This window comes from Rhipicephalus microplus, unplaced genomic scaffold (assembly GCF_043290135.1).
Source record: "Rhipicephalus microplus isolate Deutch F79 unplaced genomic scaffold, USDA_Rmic scaffold_273, whole genome shotgun sequence".
NCBI classification, from domain to species: domain Eukaryota; kingdom Metazoa; phylum Arthropoda; class Arachnida; order Ixodida; family Ixodidae; genus Rhipicephalus; species Rhipicephalus microplus.
This window is the reverse complement of record NW_027464844.1, coordinates 1,642-12,500: the sequence shown is the minus strand read 5'-3', so window position 1 is coordinate 12,500 and position 10,859 is coordinate 1,642. Positions and strand designations below refer to the sequence as shown.

The window sequence follows — 10,859 nt, the reverse complement described above, 5'->3', positions numbered from 1 at the left end:
GGTGTGACGTGGAAGTGACGGGACACGTTCGTAAACCCATCGCGAACCGAGTACGACGCCCTACCAAGTGCGCCCGCAACCCTGTACAGGGTCACATCTTCACAAGGCTGGCAAGCGGCATTCCGCTGCGCGCGTGCGTCGTCCGAGCAGTTGCGTGATAAACGACCGTGTCGAAAGCCCAAACACCGCCGAGGCCAGTCGCCGCCGCCGCAAGGGCAGCCACGCAGCCTGGCGAGAGGCATCGTCTCGTGTAGCGTCGCCCCCGCCCCAACTGGAGTGGCCCAGTTTTTTGAACGGGACGGGAACTGCGAAGCACTTAGACCGACGGCGGACTACGACGAGAACGCCTTAAGCTTCGCCAACGTTTCGCCAACTCGTGCGGGAGACTTTTTCCGCTTCGCGGCAAGTCGTCGCGCCGTGCTCTCCGCATCAACCGCGTACGCAGCGAACCGCAAACGTCGGGCGCAGCCTCCTCACCTCCCTGCGCTTTGCGCGCGAACGTTCCCTGTTCGCGCGGCAAAGCCTGGAGGAGGCACGGCCCCGCAGCGTGTTCGAGCGCCCGGTCTACGGGACACCCTGCTTACTTCGAGGGCAACAAGCGCAACGCAAGGCTGCGATCTCGCGCACTTTGCGCACGGCTGGAGAAGCTTTGCTGGCCGGCTTTCGCTCCTCGTGTTTACCGTGCGTTAAAGTTGCGCGTCCGTGGCTCTCGCAGCTCTTGCGCGCCCGGTCGCAGAGAGGAGTACGCAACCTCGACCGCACTTTCCCTGCAGGCTTCCTTCCGACTCGAAGTCCTGCGGCGGTCTCAACGAGGTGCCACATCCTCAATGCAGTCGGTCGCCCCCGTTTCGGTTGGGCTCTGGCACGACGGTCGCCACCGTCTCGCCCTTGAGTGGCCGCTGTTGGCGCTCGCTGTGAGGTGTTCAGCGTGCTGTCCGTGTTGCCGACGCGGTCAAAACGAGTCGACGGCTCACGTTCCCTTGTGCGCCGAAGGCTCTCTTGATATGTGATCCGACCCTCAGACAGACGAAGCCAAGGGAAGACCCAAGGCCGCAATGTGCGTTCAAAGAATCAGTGCTCAGTGTGTCCTGCAATTCACACCAAGTCTCGCAGCTGGCTGCGTTCTTCATCGACCCGAGAACCGAGTGATCCACCGCTTAGAGTCGTGAAAAAGTGTTTGTTCAATTCCGTACAGTCAAAACCAAACGTTTCTGGCACTCGGCCAAACAGTGGCCAAGAAGGGCGCTTTTCAGCGCACGCTTGGACTCCAAAACTCTGCCGCGCCTTTTTCGGCTGCCGCAAATCGAGCAAACGGTGTGTTTCGGACGGCGTTTCGCTTTCGCTACTTGCGAGTGCTTTCGTGGTCCACCCCTCTATAAATACTCGGGAGGCGTCGAAGCCGGTTCTCCAAGCCGGACCCGTAGGTATCGTTGTGTGCTCGCTCTCATTGGCCCGCCTAACCAGAAAATGCCTGCGGTACACCCATTTGGATAAGAGTGCACGCAGATGCGGGCCTCGACGGCTACACATTTCCTCGGGCGGCCGCCTCCCGGCCTCCGTGGAGCGCGGGATGCACGGTCCCATCGACAAGCCTCTCCCGTTTTTACCGTGGCGTCGCGGTTCACCACGGCAGGCGGGTCGGTCTCCTCCGCATAAAAAGGGGGACCCCCGCTTTTTGTTCCACGAAATCGCACAAGCTTTTTTCGCATCCACGGTTTGCCACCGCACACCAAAATGCCGATCCGGCTGCCTACTTTAGCCAACAGGTGGAGCCAGGCGCGCCGTACTTGCGCGGCACTTCCCACGTCCACCGAAGTCGGTGCCAAGGACCACTTTCGGCGCCGGAGCCGCGTACGAGCCTACTCGAGGCGGAAGAACGAAGCCAGCAAGGGCCTGGCCGCAAGTGCGTTCAATTGTCGGGACGTCCAAGTCCCTCGTTCTTCCGTGCTTCCTCTTTCGGCAAGTCGTTGCGGCACCTTCCCAAAGCGCGCAGACCCGCTAATCGCGACGAGCGCGACGTGGCCGTGCCGCCTTTCCCTCGGCAGCAAGCAAAACGCCTGGCAACGTCGACGCTCCCCTAACCGCGATCTCGCACCGTGTTTCGTGTGGCGAATTCAAAAGCCGGCCGGCGCTGCTGCAACCATTACGGTCGGTACGCATACGCCGCGGAGGGCGGGACGGTCATCGGAGCGTGCGGTTCCTCCATCGAGTACTGCGCACCTCGGCCGTCGCATCGCCGTGCCATGACCGGCCGCGCGTCAACGCGAACCGGTGCCAGCGAGATCCCTCGCCTGCAAGAACCGACCGGCAGCCTCCGTCACCCGAGGACGCGGAGGCGCTTGCCGCGGACGGCGGGACGGTATGCACTGGTGCACAGCGGACCCGTCACATCGCCAGTTCCTTGACCGACCGCCGACGCTTGTGCCGTTCCTCTCGTACTTGGCAGTCGCCGCGCGATTGTCGGGTCTCGTTCTTGCACGCTCGAACGGTCGGGAGGGCACTCGGCTGGCGTTTCGGGAACGCGCAGCCTCGCCTTCTACCGACGTAACCACGACTCGCCGTTCGCGCTCCGCCGCTCCTGTTTACAGTACTAGGCGGTCCCGCAGCGGTCGGGTCGCGCATTTCGAGCGCTTCGAGCCACGGTGCAGTGGCGGGTCGAAAGCCGACCTATGAGTGCGTTGCGCCGTTTGTACCCGCGTCCGCCACCTGGCCGACCGTCCAAGGTCGCGGTGTTGGCGTCCGCTGGGCGCAACAATTTGTCACGGGGTGCCGCTCCACATTCAGGCAGCCCCGTGGGGAAAAGCCGACCCCGCGTCCAAACGGGGTCAGCGGCAGAAAGTGTCGGGCGCAGACGCAGCTGAGGCGCTCACCCTTCACAATCCGTTAATGATCCTTCCGCAGGTTCACCTACGGAAACCTTGTTACGACTTTTACTTCCTCTAAATGATCAAGTTTGGTCATCTTTCCAACAGACCGGCGCAACCGAAAGGCCGCGCCGGACATCGGTCCGAAGACCTCACTAAATCATTCAATCGGTAGTAGCGACGGGCGGTGTGTACAAAGGGCAGGGACGTAATCAACGCGAGCTTATGACTCGCGCTTACTGGGAATTCCTCGTTCAAGGGGAACAATTGCAAGCCCCTATCCCAATCACGAAAGAAGTTCCACGGGTTACCCAGTCTTTTCAGACAGGGATAAAGACACGCTGCTTCCTTCAGTGTAGCGCGCGTGCGGCCCCGGACATCTAAGGGCATCACAGACCTGTTATTGCTCTGTTTCGTGCGGCTAGGAGCCGCTTGTCCCTCTAAGAAGGTTGTAAGGTGCTGGGAACCCCGCACCTATTTAATAGGCTAGAGTCTCGTTCGTTATCGGAATTAACCAGACAAATCGCTCCACCAACTAAGAACGGCCATGCACCACCATCCACCGAATCAAGAAAGAGCTCTCAATCTGTCAATCCTCCCAGTGTCCGGGCCGGGTAAGTTTTCCCGTGTTGAGTCAAATTAAGCCGCAGGCTCCACTCCTGGTGGTGCCCTTCCGTCAATTCCTTTAAGTTTCAGCTTTGCAACCATACTTCCCCCGGAACCCAAATACTTTGGTTTCCCGGAAGCTGCCCGCCGAGTCATTTGAGTAACTCAGGCGGATCGCTGGTTGGCATCGTTTATGGTCAGAACTAGGGCGGTATCTGATCGCCTTCGAACCTCTGACTTTCGTTCTTGATCAATGAAAACATTCTTGGCAAATGCTTTCGCAGTAGTTCGTCTTGCGACGGTCCAAGAATTTCACCTCTAGCGCCGCAATACGAATGCCCCCGTCCGTCCCTCTTAATCATTACCTCGTATTCCAAAAACCAACAGAACAGAAACGAGGTCTTGTTCTATTATTCCATGCAAGTTTATTCAGGCGACTCGCCTGCGTTGAGCACTCTAATTTTTTCAAAGTAAAAGCACCGGCCATCTCGAGGCACACAATGAAGTGCACCAAGAAAGAACCGGCATGATGTTCAGTCCGAGCCGTCGCATCGGGTAGATGCACTACTCGTCTGGAACTGAGATCCAACTACGAGCTTTTTAACCGCAGCAGCTTTAGTATACGCTATTGGAGCTGGAATTACCGCGGCTGCTGGCACCAGACTTGCCCTCCAATTGATCCTCGTTAAAGGATTTAGAGTGTACTCATTTCAATTACGGGGCCTCAAAAGAGTCCCGTATTGTTATTTTTCGTCACTACCTCCCCGTGCCGGGAGTGGGTAATTTGCGCGCCTGCTGCCTTCCTTGGATGTGGTAGCCGTTTCTCAGGCTCCCTCTCCGGAATCGAACCCTGATTCTCCGTTACCCGTAACAACCATGGTAAGCAAGTAACCTACCATCGAAAGTTGATAAGGCAGACACTTGAAAGAAACGTCGCCGGCTCGTGGCCATGCGATCAGCACAAAGTTATCCAGAGTCACCACACAATACGGGCCGAAACCCGATCGATCTTGGTCTAATAAAAGCACCCGTTACCCAAAGGGCTCCAGGCTCACTGCATGTATTAGCTCTAGAATTGCCACAGTTATCCAAGTAGGAAGAAACGATCTAAGGAACCATAACTGATTTAATGAGCCATTCGCGGTTTCGCCTTATTTCGGCATGTACTTAGACATGCATGGCTTAATCTTTGAGACAAGCATATGATTACTGGCAGGATCAACCAGGTAATCGTTCGACTGCGCGTCCGTCCTCGCCTTCGGCGGGCCGGACGCAGTCTGTGTGCGGCGGAGGCCACCTTCAGGCGCCCCAACACGCTTATTTTGCACTCCGAGATGACGGCGTTCGAGCTCGCTACGGCACAACCTTCCCGAAAGACGAGTGGGAGCCGTGCGGCAAGAAGCACGTTCATGCTCGCTCTTTTTCGTTGCATCGACTCGGTCGCGCCGTGCGGGTTGCCCAAGCCCGCTGCACTGTCGGTGGACCGGCCGGAACTAGCAACGGAGCCGAGACTGCAAAGCCGCCAGACGACGGGTCACGCCCGCGTCTTCGGCGCTTTCGCATCTGAATCGCCCGAGGACGACACGGAACACACCTCGATATCGTGGTAAAACGGCACCGTCCGACAACCAGCCCCTAACGCATCAAGCGGATGAGGCTGCAGACGACTGCCGTGGATTCCCCTGGAGCAGACCCGAGGACACGCTTGACGAGGCCGAAGCCCGCCGCATATCAGACACCCGGTCGCTTTCGCGTACGCCGCTCACGAGAACCCCCACATAATAGCAGCGATAAGTACCCAGACCTCCTTGGGCACTAATACGAGCGTACTCGAGAAAATTTCACCGCGGGTGTGCCCCGAAACGTGTGGCACGTTGAGCGTGCCACAAGTCTACGTCGCTCTCAAACCCGCCGAGGTCGTAGAATTTGCGACCCTACTCACGAAATTCCCACCGAGGATACGGCCGCAAACGTACCGCACCTTGGGTAGGCCACGAGTTTGTGCAACACTACGCTGACGGCACAGCACCGAGGTCGTGCGCGCACGCACGGGAAAATTCCGCCGCGGTTTCTGCCGAAAACGTGAGGCACCACGACTCTCCGCAAGTTCGCGTCGACTGCGAAAGACCGAAGTCGTGAACGACGTGTCCGCTACTCGCCGCCGACACGCTGGACACCAAACGTACAACGACTCGACGGCGTCGTAGAGGCCCACGACGCGGTTTTCCTTAACGACGTCTCGGCGTGGCACCGACAGGTTAGAACGGCCGACCAACGTTCCCTGTCCGCCGTTCGGCTCAGTCGAAGGGCTCGGCGACTTCGGCAACGCTGCGAAGCCGCACGGTGACGCACGCCATGTCCCCATTTTTTTTTTTTTTCTTTCTGCGTCTGCCGGGGTGCCCCTATAATAGCAGCGATAAGCACCCAGACCGCCGTGGGTCGCTCGCCCCGGCTGACGTGGTTTTTCGTACTCCTGCGGCGGTCGCCGTCAAGCACGTCCAAATACGCTACTTTCGTGGGCGCATTCACGCTCTTTCGCTTCGCCGGAGTGCCAGCACTCACTCTGCCAAAAACGGCGAACATCCGAGCGGCGGTTCCCACTTTTGCGTCGGCGTCGCAAACCCCGCCCCGGCAGACGAGGTTTGCCGTACTCGTGCGACGGTGGCCGGCGGGCACGTCGAAAGACGCCGATATCGTGCGCGAATTGGCGCACCTTGGCTTCACCGGAGTGCCGCCACTGACTCCTCCAAAAACGGCGAAGATCCGAGCGGCGCTTCCCACTTTCGCATCGGCGTCCCGAACTCCGCCCCGGCTGACGCGGTTTACCGTACTCGTGCGACGGTCGCCGGCGAGCACGTGGAAAGACGCCGATATCGTGCCCGAATCGGCTCCGTTCGGCTTCGCCGGAGTGCCAGCACTGGCTCGGCGAAAGACGACGAACATCCGAGCGACGGTTCTCACTATTGCGTACGCGTCGCAAACCCCGCCCCGGCAGACGCACTTTGCCGTACTCGTGCGACGGTCGCCGGCGAGCACGTAGAAAGACGCCGATATCGTGCCGGAATCGGCCCCGTTTGGCTTCGCCGGAGTGCCAGCACTCACTCGGCCACAAACGGCGAACATCCGAGCGGCGGTTCCCACTTAGCCGTCGGCGTCCCGAACTCCGCCCCGGCAGACGCGGTTGCCGAGCTCGTGCGACTAGCGACCGCGAAGCCGTCTCGCGACGCCGCTTTCGTGCGCGGCTCCCACTGCGACCTGGGTCACCCGAGGTCGACGAGCAAGAAAGAATGTCGAAAAAAAATTTTTTTTTTTTTGCGTCTGCCGGGGTGCCCCTATAATAGCAGCGATAAGCACCCAGACCGCCATGGGTCGCTCGCCCCGGCTGACGTGGTTTTTCGTTTTCCTGCGGTGGTCGTCGTCAAGCACGTCCAAACACGCCACTTTCGTGGGCGCATTCGCGCTCTTTCGCTTCGCCGGAGTGCCAGCACTCACTCTGCCAAAAACGGCGAACATCCTAGTGGCGGTTCCCACTTTTGCGTCGGCGTCGCCAACCCCGCCCCGGCATACGCGGTTTGCCGTACTCGTGCGGCGGTGGCCGGCGGGCACGTCGAAAGACACCGATATCGTGCGCGAGTCGATGCTTCTTGGTCTCGCAGGAGGGCCGCCACTCACTCCTGCAAAAACGGCGAAGATCCGAGCGGCGCTTCCCACTTTTTCGTCGGCATCGCAAACCTCGCCCCGGCAGACGCGCTTTGCCGTACTCGTGCGACGGTCGCCGGCGAGCACGTCGAAATACGCCGATATCGTGCCCGAATCGGCCCCGTTTCGCTTCGCCGGAGTGCCAGCACTCACTCGGCCAAAAACGGCGAACATCCGAGCAGCGGTACCCACTTAGCCGTCGGCATCCCGAACTCCGCGCCGGCTGACGCGGTTGCCGAGCTCGTGCGACTAGCGACCGCGAACGCGTCTCGCGACGCCGCTTTCGTGCGCGGCTCCCATTGCGACCTGGGTTACCCGAGCTCGACCAGCAAAAAAGAAGGTCGAAAAAAAATTTTTTTTTTCTGCGTCTGCCGGGGTGCCCCTATAATAGCAGCGATAAGCACCCAGACCGCCGTGGGTCGCTCGCCCCGGCTGACGTGGTTTTTCGTACTCCTGCAGCGGTCGCCGTCAAGCACGTCCAAATACGCCACTTTCGTGGGCGCTTTCGCGCTCTTTCGCGTCGCCGGTGTGCCAGCACTCACTCTGCCAAAAACGGCGAACATCCTAGTGGCGGTTCCCACTTTTGCGTCGGCGTCGCCAACCCCGCCCCGGCATACGCGGTTTGCCGTACTCGTGCGGCGGTGGCCGGCGGGCACGTCGAAAGACACCGATATCGTGCGCGAGTCGATGCTTCTTGGTCTCGCAGGAGGGCCGCCACTCACTCCTGCAAAAACGGCGAAGATCCGAGCGGCGCTTCCCACTTTTTCGTCGGCATCGCAAACCTCGCCCCGGCAGACGCGCTTTGCCGTACTCGTGCGACGGTCGCCGGCGAGCACGTCGAAATACGCCGATATCGTGCCCGAATCGGCCCCGTTTCGCTTCGCCGGAGTGCCAGCACTCACTCGGCCAAAAACGGCGAACATCCGAGCAGCGGTACCCACTTAGCCGTCGGCATCCCGAACTCCGCGCCGGCTGACGCGGTTGCCGAGCTCGTGCGACTAGCGACCGCGAACGCGTCTCGCGACGCCGCTTTCGTGCGCGGCTCCCATTGCGACCTGGGTTACCCGAGCTCGACCAGCAAAAAAGAAGGTCGAAAAAAAATTTTTTTTTTCTGCGTCTGCCGGGGTGCCCCTATAATAGCAGCGATAAGCACCCAGACCGCCGTGGGTCGCTCGCCCCGGCTGACGTGGTTTTTCGTACTCCTGCAGCGGTCGCCGTCAAGCACGTCCAAATACGCCACTTTCGTGGGCGCTTTCGCGCTCTTTCGCGTCGCCGGTGTGCCAGCACTCACTCTGCCAAAAACGGCCAACATCCGAGCGGCGGTTCCCACTTTTGCGTCGGCGTCGTAAACCCCGCCCCGGCAGACGCGGTTTGCCCTACTCGTTCGACGGTCGCCGGCGAGCGCGTCGAAAGACGCCGATATCGTGCGCTAATTGGCGCTCCTTGGCTTCTCCGGAGTGCCGCCACTCACTCCTCCAAAAACGGCGAAGATCCGAGCGGCGTTCTCCACTTTCGCATCGGCGTCCCGAACTCCGCCCGGGCTGACGCGGTTTACCGTACTCGTGCGACGGTCGCCGCCGGGCACGTCGAAAGACGCCGATATCGTGCCGTAATCGGCCCCGTTTGGCTTCGCCCGAGTGCCAGCACTCACTCGGCCAAAAACGGCGAACATCCGAGCAGCGTTTCCCACTTTCGCATCGGCGTCCCGAAGCCCGCCCCGGCAGACGCGGTTTGCCCTACTCGAGCGACGGTCGCCGGCGATCACGTCGAAAGGCGCCGAATTCGTGCACGAATCGATGCTTCTTGGTCTCGCAGGAGGGCCGCCACTCACTCCTGCAAAAACGGCGAAGATCCGAGTTGCGCTTCCCACTTTTTCGTCGGCGTCCCGAACTACGCCCCGGCTGACGCGGTTTACCGTACTCGTGCGACGGTCGCCGGCGGGCACTTCAAAATACGCCGATTTCGTGGGCGCATTCACGCTGTTTCGCTTCCCCGGAGTGCCAACACTCACTCTGCCGAAAGCGGCGATCATCCGAGCGGCGGTTCCCACTTTTGCGTCGGCTTCGCAAACGGCGCCCCGGCAGACGCGCTCGTGCGACGTACTCGTGCGACGGTCGCCGGCGAGCACGTCGAAAGACGCCGATATCGTGCTCGAATCGACCCCGTTTCGCTTCGCCGGAGTGCTGCCAGTCACGGCGCAGAAAACGGCGAACAAGTGTTTTTTTTTTTTTTTTTCCTAGAATTTGTGTTATAGAAGGCACATTTGATATCGGACGATAATTTTCAACTTTATCACGCGCACCGATTTTCGTGTAGAGGTTTGCAAGTTTATGGGAATTTCTCCACTTGGAATAATGCGATTTAGTAGTACTACGAGAACTTCATGGATGTACTCAAGGGTACGGGGCAAGTCCGTTACGTCAACACCTGCAGATTTTTTACACTTCAAACTGAAAATTGTTGGTTGTGAGTCCTCGTGTGATATTAAAGGCCGATTCGCTAACACATAGAACAAAGAAAGAAAGGAAGAAAAAACGCCCGCGCTCGCTCAAGAAACCTGGGTTCGCAACAAGTGGCAACAACAAGCAACCGAGCGAGTGCGCCAAAACCCGTGGCGGCCGAACAAACGCGAAGTCCCAACCGCGTCAGCCGGGGCGGCACGGGACAGGAAAAATCACTTCAGCCGGGGCGGCGGGGCACCGAATAAACCTCGTCACCTCGTCGCAGGATAAAAGAGGAAACAAAAAGTCTAAACAGCGTCTGCTGGAGCGAATGCGTAATAAAACAACAACAACAACAAAAAAAAAACACCCGCGCTCAAGAAGTCTGCAATCCTCACAAAAGGCGACTGTGACCGAGCAGCGTCAGCCGGGGCCGTGCGGAAACGGAAAAACCGCGACTACCGGGGCGTCGAGGCACCGAAAAATCCACTTCAGCCGCGGCGAAAAAAAAAAACAAAAAGAAAGACGGAGGGGGGGGGGGGGAACCACGTCTGCCGGGGCGAAGGAAAAAAAAAAACGCGTCTGCCGGGGCGAGCCCGGGTGCGGCACCACCGGGAAAACTGTGGCAAACAGACATGGCGATCGAGTGAGTGGGCCGCCAGCCAGGCTCAGCCAAAAAGTGCAAAGTCCGAACTGCGTCAGCCGGGGCGGCAAAAACCGCGTCAGCCGGGGCGGCGCAAAAAACCGCGTCTGCCGGGGCGGCACGAAACCGCGTCAGCCGGGGCGGGGCGAAAACTGCGTCAGCCGGGGCGAAAAGAAAAAAAAAACGCGTCTGCCGGGGCAAGCCCGGGTGCGGCACCACCGGGAAAACTGTGGCAAACAGACATGGCGATCGAGTGAGTGGGCCGCCAGCCAGGCACAGCCGAAAAGTGCAAAGTCCGAACCGTGTCAGCCGGGGCGACGCAAAAACCGCGTCAGCCGGGGCGGCGCGAAAACCGCGTCAGCCGGGGCGGCACGAAACCGCGTCAGCCGGGGCGGCGCGAAAACTGCGTCAGCCGGGGCGGCGCGAAAACCTCGTCAGCCGGGGCGAGCGAAAAGGGGGGGGGGGGGAACCACGTCTGCCGGGGCGAAAGAAAAAAAAAACGCGTCTGCCGGGGCGAGCCCGGGTGCGGCACCACCGGGAAGACTGTGGCAAACAGACATGGCGATCGAGTGAGTGGGCCGCCAGCCAGGCTCAGCCCAAAAAGTG

The 10,859-nt window shown here is 59.9% G+C and overlaps 2 non-coding genes across 2 annotated transcripts; both read right to left on the bottom strand.

Annotated features, from left to right (window-relative positions):
- Window positions 1-1,012: 1,012 nt before the first annotated feature.
- On the bottom strand, window positions 1,013-1,165 carry LOC142793056 (5.8S ribosomal RNA). Its single transcript, XR_012891408.1, has one exon. It is a non-coding gene; the product is annotated as a 5.8S ribosomal RNA (ribosomal RNA).
- Window positions 1,166-2,884: 1,719 nt separating this feature from the next.
- LOC142793062 (small subunit ribosomal RNA) lies at window positions 2,885-4,699 on the bottom strand. The gene has a single exon (XR_012891413.1). It is a non-coding gene; the product is annotated as a small subunit ribosomal RNA (ribosomal RNA).
- Between the last annotated feature and the right edge of the window lie 6,160 nt (window positions 4,700-10,859).